The sequence below is a fragment of the Mesoplodon bidens genome (assembly GCF_964165515.1).
Source record: "Mesoplodon bidens genome assembly, contig: HAP1_SCAFFOLD_257, whole genome shotgun sequence".
NCBI lineage: Eukaryota > Metazoa > Chordata > Mammalia > Artiodactyla > Ziphiidae > Mesoplodon > Mesoplodon bidens.
Genome location: NW_027672176.1, coordinates 152,994 through 176,974, shown reverse-complemented (window position 1 = coordinate 176,974; position 23,981 = coordinate 152,994). Strand labels below are relative to the sequence as shown.

Sequence of the window (23,981 nt, the reverse complement as noted above, 5' to 3'; positions counted from 1 at the left end):
CATTGTGATGACAAGGGCATGGAGCATTGTGATGTCAGGGGCATGGAACCTTGGTATGTCAACTTTCATAGATTATTGTGATGACAGTTGGCATGGTGCATTGTGATGACAAGGGTCTGGATCATTGTGATGATAAGGTCATGGAGTATTGTGAAGACAGGTGTCAGGGAGCATTGTGATGACATATGTCATGGTCCATTGCGATGAAAATGTCAGGGAGCACGGTGATGCCAAATGTAATGGAGGATTGTGATGACAAATATAATGGAGCATTGTGATGACTAGGGCTTGGAGCATTATGATGACAAGGGCCATTGAGAATTTTCATGACAAGTTCGTGAGGCATTGTGATGACAAAATCCTGGAGCATTGTGATGAGAAACCCATGGAACATTGTGATGACAAATCTCATGGAGCATACTGATGAAAAGGGGCATGGAGCATTGTCATTACAGGGGTGTTGGAGCACGGTGATGACAAGGACATGGAGCATTTTGATGAGAAGGCCATGGAACATTCTGATGACATGTGTCATGGAGCTTTGTGATGACAAGGACATTGAGCATTGTGTATACAGGGGTCTTGGAGCATTGTGATTACAAGTGTCATGGAGTCTTGTGATGACAAGGCCGTGGAACATTGTGATGGCAGGGGTCATGGAGCATTGTGATGACATATGTAATGGCCCATTGTGATGACAATGGCATGGAGCATTGTGATATCAAGTGTCATGGAGGATTCTAATGACAAAGGTAATGGAGCATTTTGATGACAATTGCTTGGGGCATTGTGATGACAATGGTCAGGGAACATTGTGCTGACAAGTGCATGGAGAATTGTGATGACAAGGGTCATGGAGCATTCTGATGACAAGCTTGTGGAGTACTTTGATGACGTTGGCATGGAGCATTGTGATGAAAATTGCATGGGGCATTGTGATGAAAAAGGCATGGAGCCTTTTCGTGACAGGGTTCAAGGAGCATTCTGACGACAAGTGTCAGGAAGCATTGTTATGACAAGTGTATTGAGAATTGTGAGGACAAAGATCATGGAGCATTGTGATGAAAAGTGCATGGAGTATTGTGATGATAGGAATCATGGAGCGATTTGATGACAAGCGTTATGGAACGTTGTGATCACAAGGTTTTGGAGCATAGTGATGACAGAGGTCATGGATCATTTTAATTTCAAGGAGCATGGAACATTGTGATGAAAAGGGCATGAAGCAATGTGAACCCATGGTTCATGGAGGATTGTGATGACAATGGTAATGGAGTATTGTGTGACAAGGGCATAGAGCATTGTAATGACAAGGTCATGTAGCATTTTGCTGACAAAGCCATGGAGCATTGTGATGACAGGTGTCATGGAGCACTGTGATGACAAGCGTCACGGAGCATTGTGAATACAGGGGTCATGGAGCATTGTGATGACAAGGGTCATGGAGCATTGTGCTGAAAATGTTCATAGAGTATTGTGATGATAGGGGTCATGGAGCATTGTGATGAGAGAGGTCATGGAGCAATTTGATGAAAAGTGTCATGGAACATTTTGATGACAGGTGTTATGGAACATTGTGATATCAGGGGTCATGGAGCATTTTGTTGGAAAGGGTCATGGAGCATTTTGATGACAGGGGTTATGGAACATTGTGATGTCAGGGGTCATCGAACATTGTGATGATAAGTGCATGTACCATTGTGATGACAGGAGTCATGGAACATTATGATGACAGGGGTGAGGGTGTATTGTGACGAATAGTGATGTAACATTGTGATATCAGTGGTGAGAGAGCATTTTGATGAGAAATGCGTGGAGCATTGTGATGACAAGGTTTATGGAGCATTGTGATGACAAGATTGTGGAGCACTGTAATGACAAGCGCATGGTGCATCTTGATGACATGTGTCATGGAGCATTGTGCTGACAAGCACATGGAGCATTGTGATGACAAGGGTCATGGAGCATTGTGCTGAGAAAGGCATAGAGCATTGTGATGACAAGGGTCAAAGGGCATTGTGCTGAAAATTTCATGGAGCATTGTGGTTAAAAAGTTCACAGAGACTGCTGATGACGAGGACATGGACCATTGTGATGACAAAGGTCATGAAGAATTGTGATGACTTGAGTCACATAGCATTGTGATGAGAGGGTTCATAGAGCATTGTGATGAAAGAGCATGAAGCATTGGTCTAATAAGTTTCATGGATTCTTGCGATGACAGTTGGAATGGCACATTGTGATGGCAATGGCGTGGAGCATTGTGATGTCCAGGTCATGCAGTATTGTGAAGACAGGTGTTAGGGAGCATTGTGATGACCTATGTAAAGGCCCATTTTGATGACAATGACATGGAGCATTGTGATGCCAAGTGTCATGGAGGATTCTGATGACAATGTAATGGAGCATTGTGATGACAATGGCTTGGAGCATTGTGATGACAAGTGTCAGGGAGCATTGTGCTGACAAGTGCATGGAGAATTGTGATGAAAACGGTCATGGAGCATTCTGATGACAAGCTTGTGGAGTATTTTGATGACAATGGCATGGAGCATTGTGATGTAAATGGCATGGGACATTGTGATGAAAAAGGCATGGAGCCTTTTCGTAACAGTGTTCAAGGACCATTCTGACGACAAGTGTCAGGGAGCATTGTAATGACAAGTGTATTGAGAATGGTGATGACAAAGTTCATGGAGCATTTTGTTGAAAAGGGCATGGAGTATTGTGATGACAGGCATCATGGAGCGTTGTGATGACAAAGTTTATTGAACTTTGTGATCACAAGTGTTTGGAGCATTGTGAAGACAGAGGTCATGGATCATTTTGATTTCAAGGAGCATGGAGCATTGTGATGACAAGAGCATGAAGCAATACGATCCCAAGGTTCATGGAGGATTGTGATGACAATAGTAATGGAGTATTGTGATGAAAAGCGCATAGAGCATTGTAATGACAAGGTCATGTAGCATTTTGCTGACAAAGGCATGGAGCATTGTGATGACAGGTGTCATGGAGCACTGTGATGACAAGCATCACGGAGCATTGTGAATACAGGGGTCATGGAGCATTGGGATGACAAGGGCATGGATCATTTTGATGACAAGGGTCATGGAGCATTGGGCTGAAAATGTTCATGGAGTACTGTGATGACAGGGGTCATGGAGCATTGTGATGACAGAGGTCACGGAGAATTTTGATTTCATTGTGGTGACAATAGCCGGAAGCATTATGATGATGGGCAGGATGCATTGTGATGACAGTGTTCATGGAGCATTGAGATGTAAAGGGGCATGGAGCATTGTGATTACAGGGGTCTTGGAGCATTGTGATGACAAGTGTCATGGAGACTTGTGATAAGGCCGTGGAACATTGTGATGGCGGGTGTCATGGAGCACTGTTATGAGAGTGGTAATGGAGCATTGTGATGAGAAGGGCATGGAACATTGTGATTACAAAGTTTATGGAGCATTGCGATGAATAATTTGTGGACCGTCGGGATGACAAGTGTCATGCAATGGTCATAGAGAATTTTTCTTACAAAGGCATGGAGCTTTGTGATGACAAGGGTCACGGAGCATTGTGATGAAATGTTCATGGAGCATTGTGGTTACAAAGGTCACAGAGCCTTATGAAGACGCGGGCATCGACCACTGTGATGACAAATATTATGAATCATTGTGATGCCTGGAGTCACGGTACATTTTGATGACAGGGGTCATGGAGCATTGTGATGACAAGCGCATGGAGCATTGGGATGAGAAGGTCATGGAATTTTGTGAAGACGTGTCAGGGAGCATTGTGATGACATATGTCATTGTCCATTGTGATGAGAATGGCAGGGAGCATTGTGATGCCAAATGTAATGGAGGATTGTGATGACAAATATAATGGAGCATTGTGATGACTAGGGCTTGGCGCATTATGATGACAAGGGCCATTGAGAATTTTCATGACAAAGTCATGAAGCATTGTGATGACAAGGTCCTGGAGCATTGTGATGAGAAAACCATGGAGCCTGTGATGACAAATCTCATGGAGCATACTGATGAAAAGGGACATGAACCATTATGATTACAGGGGTCTTGGAACATTGTGATGACATGGGCCTGGAGCATTGTGAGGAGAAGGCCAAGGAGCATTCTAATGACATGTGTCATTGAGCTTTGTGATGACAAGGGCATGGAGCAATGTGATTACACTGTTCTTGGAGCATTGTGATGATAAGGGCATGGATCATTGTGAGGGAAAAGCATGGAGCCTTGTCATGACAGGTTTCAAGGAGCATACAGACAACAAGTGTCAGGGAGCATTTTGATGGCAAGTGTATTGAGCATTGTGATGACAAAGTCATGGAGCATTGTGATGAGAAGACCATGGAAAATTGTGATGGTGAGCGTCAATGTGCATTGTGATGACAAGTGTTATGGAATATTGTGATCACAAGGGTTTGGAGTATTGTTTTGACAGAGGTCATGGAACATTTTGATTTCATTGTGATGACAATAGCATGAAGCATTATTATGATGGGCATGGTGCATTGTGATGATAGGGTTCATGGATTATTGAGATGAAAAGGGGCATGGAGTATTGTGATTATAGAGGTCTTGGAGCATTGTGATGAGAAGGGTCATGGAGCCTTGTGATGACAAGACCATGGAACATCGTGATGTCAGGGGTCATGAAGCATTGTGATGACAGGGATAATGGAGCATTGTGATGGCAAGGGCAAGGAGCATTGTGATGAGAAGGCCATGGAGCATTCTGATGACATGCGTCATGGAGCCTTGTGATGACAAGGGCATGGAGCAATGTGATGAGAGCGTTTATGGAGAACTGTGATGACATTGACATGGAGCATTGTGATGTCAAGGGTCATGGATCTTTGTGATGACAACAACATGGAGCATTTTGATGACAAGGGCATTGTGCATTGTGATGAGAAGGGCAGGGAGCATTGTGATGACAAGTGCATGAAGCAATGTGATCCCAAGATTCATGGAGGATTGTGATGAAAATGGAAATGCAGTGTTGTGATGACAAGCACATAGAGCATTGTAATGACAATGTCATTTAGCATTTTGCTGACAAAGGCATGGATCATTGTGATGACAGGTATCATGGAGCATTGTGATGACTAGGGAATGGAGCATTTTGATGACAATGTCCTGGAGCATTGTGATGAAAAGACCATGGAGACTTGTGATGACCAGTCTCATGGAGAATTCTGATGAAAAGGTGCATGGAGCATTGTGATTACAGGGGTCTTGGAGCATTGTGATGACAAGGGAATGGAGCACTGTGAATAGAATGCCATGGAGCATTCTGATGACATGCGTCATGGAGCTTTGTGATGACAAGGGCATGGAGCATTTTGATTACAGGGATCTTGGAGCATTACCATCAAAACTGCATGGATCATTGTGATGAAAAAGGCATGGAGCCTTGTCATTACAGGGTTCAAGGAGCATACTGATGACAAATGTCAGGGAGCATTGTGATGACAAGTGTATTGAGCATTGTGATGACAAAAGTCATGGAGCATTGTGATGAGAAGACCATGGATAATTTTGATGATGAGCGTCATGTGGTGTTGTGATGATAAGTTTTATGGAAGATTGTGATCACAAGGTTTTGGAGCACTGTGATGACAGAGGTCTTTGAGCATTTTGATGTCATTGTTATGACAATAGCCTGAAGCATTATGATGATGGGCATGGTGCATTGTGATGACAGGGTTCATGGAGCATTGAGATGAAAAGAGGCATGGAGCATTCTGATTACATGTGTCATGGGGCATCGTGATGACAAGGGCATGGAGCATTATGATGAGAAGGCCATGGCACATTCTGATTACATGCGTCATGGAGCTTTGTGATGACAAATTCATGGAGCATTGTGATTAAAGGGGTCTTGGTGCATTGTGATGACAAGTGTCATGGAGCCTTGTGATGACAAGGCCATGGAACATTGTGAAGGCAGGGTTCATGGAACATTGTTACGACAGGGTTAATGGAGCAATGTGATGAGAAGTGCATGGAGCATTGGTCTGAAATATTTCATGGATTATTGTGATGAGAGTGGGCATGGAGCATTGTGATGACATGGGCACTGAACACTGTGATACATGGGTCATGGAGGATTGTAATGACAAGGGCATGGAGCATTGTGATTAGAAGGGCATCGAGCATTGTGATGACAAGTGTCATGGAGCTTTGTGATGACAAGGGCATGGAGCAATGTGGTGAGAGGGTTCATGGAGCATTGTGATGACAATGACATGGAGCACTGTGATGCAAAGTGTCATGGAGCTTTGTGATGACAAAGGTCATGGAGCATTTTGATGACAAGCGTGTGGTGCATTGTGATGAGTAGGGCAGGGAGCATTTAGAGGACAGGGTCATGCAGCAATTTGATGAAAACTGTAATGGAATATTTTGATGAATGGGGTTATAGAACATTGTGATGTCAGGGGTCATGGAGCTTTGGGATGAATATGGTCATGGAGCATTTTGATGACAGGGGTTATGGAATATTGTGATGTCAAGGGTCATGGAACATTGGGATGATAAAGGGATGTAGCACTGTGATGGCAGGAGTCATGGCACATTGTGTTTACAGGGGTGAGGGAATATTGTGATGACTAGTGATGGAACATTGTGATATCTCTGGTGAGAGAGCATTTTGATGAGACGTGCATGGAGCATTGTGATTACAAGGTTTATGGAGCATTGCAATGACAAGGTTGTGGAACGTTTTGATGAAAATCGTGTGACATATCGTGATGACAAGGGTCATGGAGCATTGTTCTGACAAAGACATGGAGCATTGTGATGACAAGGGTCACGGAGCATTGTGATGAAAAGTTCATGGAGCATTGTGGTTACAAAGGTCACAGAGCCTTGTGATGACGCGGGTATGGACCATTTTGATGACAAACTTTATGAATCATTGTGATGACTGGAGTCACGGAGCATTGTGATGACAGGGGTCATGGAGCATTGTGATGACAAGGGCATGGAGCATTGTGATGACAGGGGCATGGAAAATTGGTCTGACAAGTTTCATAGATTATTGTGATGACAGTGGGCATGGTGCATTGTGGTGACAAACGCATGGAGCATGTGATGAGAAGGTCATGGAGTATTGTGAAGACACTTGTCAGGGACCATTGTGATGGCATATGTCATGGTCCATTGCGATGACAATGGCATGGAGCATTGTGATGCCAAATGTAATGGAGGATTGTGATGACAAATATAATGGAGCATTGTGATGACTAGGGCTTGGAGCATTATGATGACAAGGGCCATTGAGAATTTTCATGACAAGGTCATGAAGCATTGTGATGACAAGGTCCTGGAGCATTGTGATGAGAAAACCATGGAGCCTGTGATGACAAATCTCATGGAGCATACTGATGAAAAGGGACATGAACCATTATGATTACAGGGGTCTTGGAACATTGTGATGACATGGGCCTGGAGCATTGTGAGGAGAAGGCCAAGGAGCATTCTAATGACATGTGTCATTGAGCTTTGTGATGACAAGGGCATGGAGCAATGTGATTACACTGTTCTTGGAGCATTGTGATGATAAGGGCATGGATCATTGTGAGGGAAAAGCATGGAGCCTTGTCATGACAGGTTTCAAGGAGCATACAGACAACAAGTGTCAGGGAGCATTTTGATGGCAAGTGTATTGAGCATTGTGATGACAAAGTCATGGAGCATTGTGATGAGAAGACCATGGAAAATTGTGATGGTGAGCGTCAATGTGCATTGTGATGACAAGTGTTATGGAATATTGTGATCACAAGGGTTTGGAGTATTGTTTTGACAGAGGTCATGGAACATTTTGATTTCATTGTGATGACAATAGCATGAAGCATTATTATGATGGGCATGGTGCATTGTGATGATAGGGTTCATGGATTATTGAGATGAAAAGGGGCATGGAGTATTGTGATTATAGAGGTCTTGGAGCATTGTGATGAGAAGGGTCATGGAGCCTTGTGATGACAAGACCATGGAACATCATGATGTCAGGGGTCATGAAGCATTGTGATGACAGGGATAATGGAGCATTGTGATGGCAAGGGCAAGGAGCATTGTGATGAGAAGGCCATGGAGCATTCTGATGACATGCGTCATGGAGCCTTGTGATGACAAGGGCATGGAGCAATGTGATGAGAGCGTTTATGGAGAACTGTGATGACATTGACATGGAGCATTGTGATGTCAAGGGTCATGGATCTTTGTGATGACAACAACATGGAGCATTTTGATGACAAGGGCATTGTGCATTGTGATGAGAAGGGCAGGGAGCATTGTGATGACAAGTGCATGAAGCAATGTGATCCCAAGATTCATGGAGGATTGTGATGAAAATGGAAATGCAGTGTTGTGATGACAAGCACATAGAGCATTGTAATGACAATGTCATTTAGCATTTTGCTGACAAAGGCATGGATCATTGTGATGACAGGTATCATGGAGCATTGTGATGACTAGGGAATGGAGCATTTTGATGACAATGTCCTGGAGCATTGTGATGAGAAGACCATGGTGACTTGTGATGACCAGTCTCATGGAGAATTCTGATGAAAAGGTGCATGGAGCATTGTGATTACAGGGGTCTTGGAGCATTGTGATGACAAGGGAACGGAGCACTGTGATTAGAATGCCATGGAGCATTCTGATGACATGCGTCATGGAGCTTTGTGATGACAAGGGCATGGAGCATTTTGATTACAGGGATCTTGGAGCATTATCATCAAAACTGCATGGATCATTGTGATGAAAAAGGCATGGAGCCTTGTCATTACAGGGTTCAAGGAGCATACTGACGACAAATGTCAGGGAGCATTGTGATGACAAGTGTATTGAGCATTGTGATGACAAAAGTCATGGAGCATTGTGATGAGAAGACCATGGATAATTGTGATGATGAGCGTCATGTGGTGTTGTGATGATAAGTTTTATGGAAGATTGTGATCACAACGTTTTGCAGCACTCTGATGACAGAGGTCTTTGAGCATTTTGATGTCATTGTTATGACAATAGCCTGAAGCATTATGATGATGGGCATGGTGCATTGTGATGACAGGGTTCATGGAGCATTGAGATGAAGAGAGGCATGGAGCATTCTGATTACATGTGTCATGGAGCATCGTGATGACAAGGGCATGGAGCATTATGATGAGAAGGCCATGGAACATTCTGATTACCTGTGTCATGGAGCTTTGTGATGACAAACTCATGGAGCATTGTGATTAAAGGGGTCTTGGTGCATTGTGATGACAAGTGTCATGGAGCCTTGTGTTGACAAGGCCATGGAACATTGTGAAGGCAGGGTTCATGGAGCATTGTTATGACAGGTTTAATGGCGCAATGTGATGAGAAGTGCATGGAGCATTGGTCTGAAATATTTCATGGATTATTGTGATGAGAGTGGGCATGGAGCATTGTGATGACATGGGCACTGAACACTGTGATACATGGGTCATGGAGGATTGTAATGACAAGGGCATGGAGCATTGTGATTAGAAGTGCATCGAGCATTGTGATGACAAGTGTCATGGAGCTTTGTGATAACAAGGGCATGGAGCAATGTGGTGAGAGGGTTCATGGAGCATTGTGATGACAATGACATGGAGCACTGTGATGCAAAGTGTCATGGAGCTTTGTGATGACAAAGGTCATGGAGCATTTTGATGACAAGCGTGTGGTGCATTGTGATGAGTAGGGCAGGGAGCATTTAGAGGACAGGGTCATGCAGCAGCTTGATGAAAAGTGTAATGGAATATTTTGATGAATGGGGTTATAGAACATTGTGATGTCAGGGGTCATGGAGCTATGGGATGAATATGGTCATGGAGCATTTTGATGACAGGGGTTATGGAATATTGTGATGTCAAGGGTTATGGAACATTGGGATGATAAAGGGATGTAGCACTGTGATGACAGGAGTCATGGCACATTGTGTTTACAGGGGTGAGGGAATATTGTGATGACTAGTGATGGAACATTGTGATATCTCTGGTGAGAGAGCATTTTGATGAGACGTGCATGGAGCATTGTGATTACAAGGTTTATGGAGCATTGCAATGACAAGGTTGTGGAACGTTTTGATGAAAATCGTGTGACATATTGTGATGACAAGGGTCATGGAGCATTGTTCTGACAAAGACATGGAGCATTGTGATGACAAGGGTCACGGAGCATTGTGATGAAAACTTCGTGGAGCATTGTGGTTACAAAGGTCACAGAGCCTTGTGATGACGCGGGTATGGACCATTTTGATGACAAATTTTATGAATCATTGTGATGACTGGAGTCACGGAGCATTGTGATGACAGGGGTCATGGAGCATTGTGATGACAAGGGCATGGAGCATTGTGATGACAGGGACATGGAACATTGGTCTGACAAGTTTCATAGATTATTGTGATGACAGTGGGCATGGTGCATTGTGGTGACAAGTGCATGGAGCATGTGATGAGAAGGTCATGGAATATTGTGGAGACTCTTGTCAGGGACCATTGTGATGACATATGTCATGGTCCATTGCGATGACAATGGCATGGAACATTGTGATGCCAAATGTAATGGAGGATTGTGATGACAAATATAATGGAGCATTGTGATGACTAGGGCTTGGAGCATTATGATGACAAGGGCCATTGAGAATTTTGATGACATGGTCGTAAAGCATTGTGATGACAATGTCCTGGAGCATTGTGATGAGAAAACCATGGAGCCTTGTGATGAGAAGTCTCCTGGAGCATACTGATGAAAAGGGACTTGGAACATTGTGATTACAGGGGTCTTGGAACCTTGTGATGACAACGGCATGGAGCATTGTGAAGAGAAGGCCAAGGAGCATTCTGATGACATGCGTCATTGATCTTTCTGACGACAAGGGCATGGAGCATTGTGATTACAGTGGTCTTGGAGCATTGTGATGAAAAGGGCATGGATCATTGTGATGAAAAAGGCATGGAGCCTTGTCATGACAGGGTTCAAGGATCATACAGACAATAAGTTTCAGGGAGCATTTTGATGACAAGTGTATTGAGCATTGTGATGACAAAGGTCATGGAGAACTGTGATGAGAAGACCACGGATAATTGTGGTGACGAGCGTCATGGGGCATTGTGATGACAAGTATTATGGAATATTGTGATGACAACTGTTTTCAGCATTGTTATGACAGAGGTCATGGAGCATTTTGGTTTCATTGTGATGAAAATAGCATGAAGCATTATGATGATGGGCATGGTGCATTCTGATGAGAGGGTTCATGGATCACTGAGATGAAAAGGGGCATGGAGCATTGTGATTACAGGGTTCTTGGAGCATTGTGATGAGAAGGGTCATGGAGCCTTTTGATGACAAGACCATGGAACATCGTGATGTCAGGGGTCATGAAGCATTGTGATGACAGGGATAATGGAGCATTGTGATGGCAAGGGCAAGGAACATTGTGATAAGAAAGCCATGGAGCTTTCTGATGACATGCGTCATGGAGCCTTGTGATGACAAGGGCATGGAGCAATGTGATGAGAGCGTACATTGTGCATTGTGATGACAATGACATGGAGCATTGTGATGCCAAGGGTCATGGATCTTTGTGATGACAAAGTTCATGGACTATTTTGATAACAAGGGCATTGTGCATTGTGATGAGAAGGGCAGGGAGCATTGTAATGACAGGGTCATGGAGAAATTTGATGAAAAGTGTCATGGAATATTTTTTAACATCTTTTTTTTAATTTTTTGCTTTATAACAATTTAAGTCAGTTATACATATACATATGTTCCCATATCCCCTCCCTTTTGCATCTCCCTCCCACCCTCCCTATCCCACCCCTCCAGGCGTTCCCAAAGCACCGAGCTCATCTCCCTGTGCTATGCGGCTGCTTCCCACTAGCTATCTACCTTACGTTTGGTAGTGTATATATGTCCATGCCGCTCTTTCACTTTGTCACAGCTTACCCTTCCCCCTCCGCATATCCTCAAGTCCATTCTCTAGTAGGTCTGTGTCTTTATTCCTATCTTACCCCTATGTTCTTCATGACATTATTTTTTTCTTAAATTCCACATATATGTGTCAGCATACAGTATTTGTCTTTCTCTTTCTGACTTACTTCACTCTGTATGACAGAATCTAAGTCCATCCACCTCATTACAAATAGGTCAATTTCATTTCTTTTTATGGCTGAGTAATATTCCATTGTATATATGGGCCACATCTTCTTTACCTATTCATCCGATGATGGACCCTTAGGTTGTTTCCATCTCTGGGCTATTGTAAATAGGGCTGCTATGAACATTTTGGTACATGTCTCTTTTTGAATTATGGTTTTCTCAGGGTATATGCCCAGTAGTGGGATTGCTGGGTCATATGGTAGTTCTATTTGTAGTTTTTTAAGGAACCTCCATACCATTCTCCATAGTGGCTGTACCAATTCACATTCCCACCAGCAGTGCAACAGTGTTCCCTTTTTTCCACACCCTCTCCAGCATTTATTATTTCCAGAATTTTTGATGATGGCCATTCTGACTGGTGTGAGATGATATCTCATTGTAGTTTTGATTTGCATTTCTCTGATGAGTAAAGATGTTGAGCATCCTTTCATGTGTTTGTTGGCAGTCTCTATATCTTCTGTGGAGAAATGTCTATTTAGGTCTTCTGCCCATTTTTGGATTGGGTTGTTTGTTTTTTTGTTATTGAGCTGCCTGAGCTGCTTATAAATTTTGGAGATTAATCCTTTGTCAGTTGCTTCATTTGTAATTATGTTCTACCATTCTGAGGGTTGTCTTTTCGTCTTGATTATATTTTCCTTTGCTGTGCAAAAGCTTTTAAGTTTCATTAGGTCCCATGTGTTTATTTTTGTCTTTATTTCCATTTCTCTAGGAGGTGGGTCAAAAAGGATCTTGCTGTGATTTATGTCATAGAGTGTTCTGCCTATGTTTTCCTCTAAGAGTTTGATAGTTTCTGGCCTTACATTTAGGTCTTATCCATTTTGAGCTTATTTTAGTGTATGGTGTTAGGGAGTGATCTATTCTCATATTTTTACATGTCCCTATCCAGTTTTCCCAGCACCACTTATTGAAGAGACTGTCTTTTCTCCACTGTACATTCCTGCCTCCTTTATCAAAGATAAGGTGAACATATGTCCACGGGTTTATCTCTGGGCTTTCTATCCTGCTCCATTGATCTATCTTTCTGTTTTTGTGCCAGTACCATACTGTCTTGATTACTGTAGCTTTGTAGTATAGTCTGAAGTCAGGGAGCCTGATTCCTCCAGCTCCATTTTCCGTTCTCAAGATTGCTTTGGCTATTCAGGGTCTTTTGTGTTTCCATACAAATTGTGAAATTTTTTGCTCTAGTTCTGTGAAAAATGCCAGTGGTAGTTTGATAGGGATTGCACTGGATCTGTCGATTGCTTTGGGTAGTAGAGTCATTTTCACAATGTTGATTCTTCCAATCCAAGAGCATGGTACATCTCTCCATCTATTTGTATCATCTTTATTTTCTTTCATCAGTGTCTTATAATTTTCTTCATATAGGTCTTTTGTCTCCTTAGGTAGGTTTATTCCTAGATATTTTATTCTTTTTGTTGCAATGGTAAATGGGAGTGTTTCCTTGATTTCACTTTCAGATTTTTCATCATTAGTATATAGGAATGCCAGAGATTTCTGTGCATTAATTTTGTATCCGGCAACTTTACCAAATTCATTGATTAGCTCTAGTTATTTTCTAGTAGCATCTTTTGGATTCTCTATGTATAGTATCATGCCATCTTCAAACAGTGACAGCTTTACTTCTTCTTTTCCGATTTGGATTCCTTTTATTTCCTTTTCTTCTCTGATTGCTGAGGCTAAAGCTGCCAAAACTATGTTGAAAAGGAGTGGTGAGAGTGGGCAACCTTGTCTTGTTCCTGATCTTAGTGGAAATGGTTTCACTTTTTCACCATTGAAGACGATGCTGGCTGTGGGTTTGTCATATATGGCCTTTATTATGTTGAGGAAAGTTCCCTCTATGCCTACTTTCTGCAGGGTTTTTATCATAAATGGGTGTTGAATTTTGTCGAAAGCTTTCTCTGCATCTATTGAGATGATCATATGGTTTTTCTCCTTCAATTTGTTAATATGGTGTATCACGTCGATTGATTTGCGTATATTGAAGAATCCTTGCATTCCTGGAATAAACCCCACTTCATCATGGTGTATGATCCTTGTAATGTGATGTTGGATTCTGTTTGCTAGGATTTTGTTGAGGATTTTTGCATCTATGTTCATCAGTGATATTGGCCTGTAGTTTTCTTTCTTTGTGACATCCTTGCCTGGTTTTGGTATCAAGGTGATGGTGGTCTCGTAGAATGAGTTTGGGAGTGTTCCTCCCTCTGCTATATTTTGGAAGAGTTTGAGAAGGATAGGTGTTAGCTCTTCTCTAAATGCTTGATAGAATTCGCTTGAGAAGCCATCTGGTCCTGGGCTTTTGTTTGTTGGAAGATTTTTTATCACAGTTTCAATTTCAGTGCTTGTGATTGGTCTGTTCATATTTTCTATTTCTTCCTGATTCAGTCTTGGCAGGTTGTGCATTTCTAAGATTTTTTCCATTTCTTCCAGGTTGTCCATTTTATTGTCATAGAGTTGCTTGTAGTAATCTCTCATGATATTTTGTATTTCTGCAGTGTCAGTTGTTACTTCTCCTTTTTCATTTCTAATTCTATTGATTTGAGTCTTCTCCCTTTTTTTCTTGATGAGTCTGGCTAATGGTTTATCAATTTTTTTTATCTTCTCAAAGAACCAGCTTTTAGTTTTATTGATCTTTACTATCGTTTCCTTCATTTCTTTTTCATTTATTTCTGATCTGATTTTTATGATTTCTTTCCTTCTGCTAACTTTGGGATGTTTTTGTTCTTCTTTCTCTAATTGCTTTAGGTGCAAGGTTAGGTTGTTTATTCGAGATGTTTCCTGTTTCTTAAGGTGGGATTGTATTGCTATAAACTTCCCTCTTAGAACTGCTTTTGCTGCATCCCATAGGTTTTGGGTCGTCGTGTCTCCATTGTCGTTTGTTTCTAGATATTTTTTTTAATTTCCTCTTTGATTTCTTCAGTAATCACTTCGTTATTAAGTACTGTATTGTTTAGCCTCCATGTGTTTGTATTTTTACAGCTCTTTTCCTTTAATTGATATCAAGTCTCATAGCATTGTGGTCGGAAAAGATACCTGATACAATTTCAATTTTCTTGAATTTACCAAGGCTTGATTTGTGACCCAAGATATGATCTATCCTGGAGAATATTCCATGAGCACTTGAGAAAAATGTGTATTCTGTTGTTTTTGGATGGAATATCCTATAAATATCAATTAAGTCCATCTTGTTTAATGTGTCATTTAAAGCTGGTGTTTCCTTATTTATTTTCATTTTGGATGATCTGTCCATTGGTGAAAGTGGGGTGTTAAAGTCCCCTACTATGATTGTGTTACTGTCGATTTCTCCTTTTATGGCTGTTAGTATTTGCCTTATGTATTGAGCTGCTCCTATGTTGGGTGCATAAATATTTACAATTGTTATATCTTCTTCTTGGATCGATCACTTGATCATTATGTAGTGTCCTTCTTTGTCTCTTCTAGTAGTCTTTATTTTAAAGTCTATTTTGTCTGATATGAGAATTGCTACTCCAGCTTTCTTTTGGTTTCCATTTGCATGGAATATCTTTTTCCATCCCCTTACTTTCAGTCTGTATGTGTCTCTAGGTCTGAAGTGGGTCTCTTGTAGACAGCATATATATGGGTCTTGTTTTTGTATCCATTCAGCCAATCTGTGTCTTTTGGTGGGAGCATTTAGTCCATTTACATTTAAGGTAATTATCGATATGTATGTTCCTCTTCCCATTTTCTTAATTGTTTTGGGTTCGTTATTGTAGGTCTTTTCCTTCTGTTGTGTTTCTTGCCTAGAGAAGTTCCTTTAGCATGTGTTGTAAAGCTGGTTTGGTGGTGCTGAACCCTCTCAGCTTTTGCTTGTCTGTAAACGTTTTAATTTCTCCATCAAATCTGAATGAGATCCTTGCTGGGTAGAATAATCTTGGTTGCAGGTTTTTCTCTTTCATCACTTTAATTATGTCCTGCCACTCCCTTCTGGCTTGTAGAGTTTCTGCTGAGAGATCAGCTGTTATCCTGATGGGGATTCCCTTGTGTGTTATTTGTTGTTTTTGCCTTGCTGCTTTTCATATGATTTCTTTGTGTTTACTTTTTGACAGTTTGATTAATATGTGTCTTGGCGTATTTCTCCTTGGATTTATTCTATATGGGACTCTCTGTGCCTCCTGGACTTGATTAACTATTTCCTTTCCCATATTAGGGAAGTTTTCAACTATAATCTCTTCAAATATTTTCTCAGTCCCTTTCTTTTTCTCTTCTTCTTCTGGAACCCCTATAATTCGAATGTTGGTGCGTTTAATGTTGTCCCAGAGGTCTCTGAGACTGTCCTCTGTTTTTTTCATTCTTTTTTCTTTATTTTGCTCTGCAGCAGTTATTTCCACTATTTTATCTTCCACCTCACTTATCCGTTCTTCTGCCTCAGTTATTCTGCTATTGATCCCAACTAGAGTATTTTTTTATTTCTTTTATTTTATTTTTAATTGATGCTTGATTCATCTTTAGTTCTTCTAGGTCCTTGTTAACTGTTTCTTGCATTTTGTCTATTCTATTTCCAAGATTTTGGATCTGGGAAATAGAATCTTGGATCATCTTTACCATCATTATTCTGAATTCTTTTTCAGGTAGACTGCCTATTACCTCTTCATTTGTTAGGTCTGGTGGGTTTTTTATCTTGCTCCTTCTCCTGCTGTGTGTTTTTCTGTCTTCTCATTTTGCTTATGTTACAGTGTTTGGGGTCTCCTTTTTGCAGGCTGCAGGTTCATAGTTCTCGTTGTTTTTGGTGTCTGTCCCCAGTGGCTAAGGTTGGTTTAGTGGGTGTAGGCTTCCTGGTGGAGGGTACTAGTGCCTGTGTTCTGGTGGATGAGGCTGGATCTTGTCTTTCTGGTGGGCAGGTCCACATCTGGTGGTGTGTTTTGGGGTGTCTACGGACTTTTTATGATTTTAAGCCACCTCTCTGCTAATGGGTGGTGTTGTGTTCCTGTCTTGCTAGTTGTTTGGCATAGGGTGTCCAGCACTTTAGCTTGCTGGTCGTTGAGTGAAGCTGGGTGCTGTTGTTGAGATGGAGTTCTCTGGAAGATTTTCGCCGTTTGATATTATGTGGAGATGGGACGTCTCTTGTGGACCAGTGTCCTGAAGTTGGCTCTCCCACCTCAGAGGCAAAGCACTGACTCCTGGCTCCTCAATTTGGGATGATTTGTTGTCTATTGATGTATTCCACAGATGCAGGGTACATCAAGTTGATTGTGGAACTTTAATCCGCTGCCTCTGAGGCTGCTGGGAGAGGTTTCCCTTTCTCTTCTTTGTTCTCACAGCACCTGGGTCTCAGCTTTGGATTTGGCCCTGCCTCTGCGTGTAGGTCGCCGGAAGGCATCTGTTCTTCGCTCAGACAAAACAGGGTAAAAGGAGCAGCCCCTTCGGGGACTCTGGCTCACTCAGACCAGGAGGGAAGGAGGGGCACGGAGTGCGGGGCGAGCCTGCAGCGGCAGAGGTCGGCGTGACGTTGCACCAGCCCGAGGCACGCCGTGCGTTCTCCCTGGGAAGCCGCACCTGGATCCCGGGACACCGGCAGTGGTGGGCTGCACAGGCTCCTGGCAGGGCGGTGTGGACAGTGACCTGCGCTCACACACAGGCTTCTTGGCGGCGGCAGCAGCAGCCCCAGTGTCCCACGCAGGTCACTGGGCTCCGCGTTTTCCGTCGTGACTCGCGCCTGTCTGTGGAGCCCCTTTAAACAGCGCTCTTAATCCCCTCGCCCTGTGCACCAGGAAACCAAGAGGGAAGAAAAAGTCTCTTGCCTCTTCAGCAGCTGCAGAGTTTTCCCGGACTCCCTGCCGGCTAGCTGTGGCACATTAGCCCCCTTCAGGCTGAGTTCTCGCCGCCAGCCCCAGTCCTCTCCCTGAGCTCTGACCGAAGCCTGAGCCTCAGCTTCCAGCGCCGCCTGCCCTGGCGGGCGAGCAGACAAGCCTTTTGGGCTGGTGAGTGCCGCTCGGCACTGATCCTCTGTGCGGGAATGTCTCCGCTTTGCCCTACCCAGGTATGTGGGGAGTTTCTTGCCTTTTGGGAGGTCTGGGGTCTTCTGCCAGCATTCAGTAGGTGTTCTGTAGGAGTTGTTCCACATGTAGCTGTATTTCTGGTGTATCCGTGGAGAGGAAGATGATCTCTGCGTCTTACTCTTCCACCATCTTACCCGGAAGTCGGTCATGGAATATTTTGATGACAGGGTTTATGGAACACTGTGATATCAGTGGTCATGGAGCATTTTGATGAAAAGGGTCATGGAGAATTTTGATGACAGGGGTTAAGGAACATTGTGATGTCAGGGGTCATCGAACATTGTGATGATAAATGCATGTAGCATTGTGATGACAGGAGTCATTGAACATTGTTTTGACAGGGGTGATGGAGTATTGTGATGAATAGTGAAGTAACATTGTGATATCAGTGGTGAGAGAGCATTTTGATGAGAAATGCATGGAGCATTGTGATGACAAGGTTTATGGAGCATTGTGATGACAAGATTGTGGAGCACTATGATGACAAGGGTCATTCAGCATTGTGCTGAGAAAGGCATAGACCATTGTGATGACAAGGGTCAAATTGCATTGTGATGAAAAGTTCATGGAGCATTGTGGTTAAAAAGGTCACAGTGTCTGTTGATGACGGGGCATGGAGAACTGTGATGACAAAGGTCATGAAGCATTGTGATGACTGGCGTCACAGAGCATTGTGATGACAGTGGTCATGGAGCATTGTGATAACAAGGGCATGGAGCATTGTGATGACAAGGACATGGAGCATTAGTCTAATAAGTTTCATGGTTTATTGCGATGACAGTTGGAATGGCACATGGTGATGACAAGGGCATGGAGCATTGTGATGAACAGGTCCTTCAGTATTGTGACGACTGGTGTCAGGGAGCATTGTGATGACATATGTAGTGGCCCATTGTGATGACAACGGCATGGAGCATTGTGATGCCAAGTGTCATGGAGGATTCTGATGACAAAGGTAATGGAGCATTGTGATGACAATGGCTTGGAGCATTGTGATGACAAGTGCATGAAGAATTGTGATGACAAGGGTCATGGAGCATTCTGATGACAAGCTTGTGGTGTATTTTGATGACAATGGCATGGAGCATTGTGATGAAAATGGAATGGGGCATTGTGATGACAACGGCATGGAACCTTTTTGAGAAAGGGATCAAGGAGCATTCTGACGACAAGTGTCAGGGAGCATTGTGATGACAAGTATATAGAGAATTGTGATGACAAAGGTCATGGAGCATTGTGATGAAAACGGCATGGAGTATTGTGATGACAGGCATCAGGGTGAGTTGTGATGACAAGTGTTATGGAATATTGTGATCACAAGGGTTTGGAGCACTGTGATGACAGAGGTCATGGATCATTTTGATTTCAAGGAGTATGGAGCATTGTGATGACAAGGGCATGAAGCAATGTGATCCCAAGTTTCATGGAGGATTGTGATGACAATGGTAATGGAGTATTGTTATGACAAGCACATAGAGCATTGTAATGACAAGGTCATGTAGCATTTTGCTTACAAAGGCATGGAGCATTGTGATGACAGGTGTCATGGAGCACTGTGATGACAAGTGTCACGGAACATTGTGAATACAGGGGTCATGGAGCATTGGGATGACAAGGGCATGGATCATTGTGATGACATGGGTCATGGAGCATTGGGCTGAAAATGTTCATGGAGTATTGTGATGACAGAGGTCATGGAGTATTGTGATGACTAGGGAATGGAGCATTGTAATGACAAGAGTCCCGTATCATTGTGTTGTCAGGTGTTAGAAAGTGTTGCGATGACAGTGGCCATGGAGCATTGTGATGATATTGATCATGGAGAATTGTGATGAGTAGGTCATGGATCATTGGGCTGAAATTGTTCATGGAATATTGTGATGACAGGGGTCATGGAGCATTGTGATGACAAGGGAATAGAGCATGGTGATGACAAGGTCCTGGAGCATTGTGATGAGAAGTCCATGGAGACTTCTGATGACAATCTCCTGGAGCATTCTGATGAAAAGGGGCATGTAGCATTGTGATTACAGGAGTCTTTTAACACTGTGATGACTAGGACATGGAGCATTGTGATTGGAAGGACATGGATCATTCTGATGACATGCATCATGGAATTTCGTGATGACAAGTGCTTGGAACATTGTGATTACAGAGATCTTGGAGCATAGTGATGAAAAGGGCATGTGCCATTGTGATGAAAAAGGCATGGAGCCTTGTCATGACAGGGTTCAAGGAGCATACTGATGACAAGTGTCAGGGAGCATTGTGATGACAAGGGTATTGATCATTGTGATGACAAAGATCATGGAGCATTGTGATGAGAAGACCATGGATAATTGTGATGATGAGCGTCATGGGGTATTGTGATGATAAGTGTTATGGAACATTGTGATACAAGGGTTTGGAGCATTATGATGACAGAGGTCATGGAGCATTTTGATTTCATTGTGATGACAATAGCCTGAAGCATTATGATGATGGGCATGGTGCATTGTGATGAGAGGTTTCATGGAGCATTGACATGAAAAAGGGCATGGAGCATTGTGATTACATGGGTCTTGGAGCACTGTGATGACAAGGGCATGGAGCCTTGTGATGAATAGTCCAAGGAACATTGTAATGACATGTGTCACGGAGCTTTGTGATGAAAAGGGCATGGAGCATTGTGATGACAAGTGTCATAGAGCATTGGGCTGAAAATGTTCATGGAGTATTGTGATGACAGGGTCATGGAACATTGTGATTACAGGGGTGAGGGAGTATTGGGATGACTAGTGATGGAACATTGTGATATCTCTGGTGATAGAGCATTTTGATGAGAAGTGCATGGACCATTGTGATTACGATGTTTATGGAGCATTTCAATGACAAGGATGTGGACCGTTGTGATGAAATGCACGTGGCACATTGTGATGACAATGGTCATGGAGCATTGTTACGACAAAGACATGGAGCATTGTGATAACAAGGGCATGGAGCATTGTGATGACAAGGACATGGAGCATTGGTCCTATAAGTTTCATGGATTATAGTGATGACATTTGGAAAGGCGCATTTTGATGACAAGGGCATGGAGCATTTTGATGACCAGGTCATGAAATATTGTGAAGGCAGTTGTCAGGGAGCATTGCGATGACATATGTAATGGCCCATTGTGATGACAATGGCATGGAGCATTGTGATGCCAAGTGTCATGGAGGATTCTGATGACAAAGGTAATGGAGCATTGTGATCACAATGGTTTGGAGCATTGTGATGACAAGGGTCCGGGAGCCTTGTGCTGAAAAGTGCATGGAGAATTGTGATGACAAGGGTCATGGAGCATTCTGATGACAAGCTTGTGGTGTGTTTTGATGATAATGGCATGGAGCATTGTCATGAAAAGGGCATGGGGCATTGTGATGAAAATGGCATGGGGCATTGTGATGAAAAAGGCATGGAGACTTTTCGTGACAGGGTTCAAGGAACATTCTGATGACAAGTGTCAGGGAGCATTGTGATGACAAGTGTATTGATAATTGTGATGACAAAGGTCATGGAGCACTGTGATGACAAGGGCATGGAGTATTGTGATGACAAGCAGCATGGAACATTGTGATGACAAGTGTTATGGAACATTGTGAATACAAGAGTTTGGAGAATTTTGATGACAGAGGTCATGAATCATTTTGATTTCAAGGAGCATGGAGCATTGTGATGACAAGGGCATGAAGCAATGTGATCCCAAGGTTCATGGAGGATTGTGATGAAAATAGTATTGGAGTATTGTGATGACAAGTGCATAGAGCATTGTAATGACAAGGTCATGTAGCATTTTGCTGACAAAGGAATTGAGCATTGTGATGACACGTGTCTTGGAGCACTGTGATGACAAGCGTCACGGAGCATTTTGAATACAGTGGTAACGGAGCATTGGGTTGACAAGTGCATGGATCATTGTGATGACAAGGGTCATGGAGCACTGGGCTGAAAATGTTCATGGAGTGTAGTGATGACAGGGTTCATGGAGCATTGTGATGACTAGGGATTGGAGCATTGTGATGAAAAGAGTCCTGGATCATTGTGTTGTCAGGTGTCTTGGAGTGTTGTGATGACAGTGGTCATGGAGCATTGTGATGATATTGGCCATGGAGCATTGAGATGAGTAGGTCGTGGAACACTGGGCTGAAAATGTTCATGGATTACTGTGATGACAGGGGTCATGGAGCATTGTGATGACAAGGGAATGGAGCATGGTGATGACAAGTTCCTGGAGCATTGTGATGAGAAGATCATGGAGACCTGTGATGACAAGTCTCATGGAGCATTCTGATGAAAAGGGGCATGGAGCATTGTGATTACTGTGGTCTTGGAGCATTGTGATGACAAGGGCAGGGAGCATTGTGATGAGAACGCCATAGAGCATTCTGATGACATGTGTCATGGAGCTTTGTGATGACAAGTGCATGTAGCATTGTGATTACAGGAGTCTTGGAGCATAGTGATGAAAAGGGCATGGATCATTGTGTTGAAAAAGGCATGGAGCCATGTCATGACCGGGTTCAAGGAGCATACTCACGACAAGTGTCAGGGAGCAATGTGATTACAAGTGTATTGAGCATTGTGATGAAAAAGTTCATGGAGCATTGTGATGAGAAGACCATGCATAATTGTGATGATGAGCAACATGTGGTGTTGTGATGCCAAGTGTTATGGAACATTGTGATAACAAGTGTTTGGAGCATTATGATGAAACATGTCATGGAGCATTTTGATTTAATTGTGATGACAACAGCCATAAATATTATGATGATAGGCATGGTGCATTGTAAGGACAGGTTTCATGGATCATTGAGATGAAAAGGCGCATGGAGAATTGTGATTACAGGGGTCTTGGTGCATTGTGATGACAAGGGCATGGAGCATTGTGATGAGAAGGCCATAGGACATTCTGATGGCATGCATCATAGCGCCTTCTGATGACAAGGCCGTGGAACATTTTAATGGCAGGTGTCATGGAGCATTGTTATGAGAGAGGTAATGGAGCATTGTCATGAGAGGGGCATTGAGCATTGTTCTGAAATATTTCATGGTTTATTGTTTGAGAGTGGGCATGGTGCTTTGTGATGACATTGGCACAGAACACTGTGATACATGGGTCATGGAGGATTGTAATGACCAGGGCATGGAGCATTGTGATGACAATGACATCGAGCATTGTGATGACAAGGACATGGATCACTGTGATGCCAAGGGTCATGGAGCTTTGTGATGACAAATGTCATGGAGCATTTTTAGGACAAGGGTGTTGTGCATTGTGATGAGAAGGCCAGGGAGCATTTCGATGACAGAGCCATGCAGCAATTTGATGAAAAGTGTAACGGAACATTTTGATGACAGGGGTTATAGAACATTGTGATGCCAGGTGTCATGGAGCTTTGGGATGAAAAGGGTCATGGAGCATTTTGATAACAGTGGTTATGGAACATTACGATGTCAGTGGTCTTGGAACACTGTGCTGATAAGTGGATGTAGCATTGTGATGACAGGGGTCATGGAATATTGTGATTACAGGGTTGAGGGAGGACTGTGATGATTAGTGATGGAACATTGTGATATCTCAGGTGAGAGAGCATTTGGATGAGAAGTGCATGGAGCATTGTGATTACAGGGTATATGGAGCATAGTGATGACAAGGTTGTCGATTATTGTGATGAAAAGCACGTGGCACATTGTGATGACAAGTGTCATGGAGCATTGTTCTGACAAATGC

At 42.9% G+C, this 23,981-nt stretch overlaps 1 long non-coding RNA gene across 1 annotated transcript in view; it reads left to right on the top strand.

Moving 5' to 3' along the window:
- LOC308610518 overlaps window positions 1–23,667 on the top strand; it is a 452,593-nt gene extending 428,926 nt beyond the window's left edge. The window contains exon 3 of the long non-coding RNA XR_014014568.1: window positions 23,562–23,667. This is a non-coding gene — a long non-coding RNA (uncharacterized lncRNA). The remainder of the gene's footprint in view (window positions 1–23,561) is intronic.
- The last annotated feature ends 314 nt before the right edge of the window (window positions 23,668–23,981 follow it).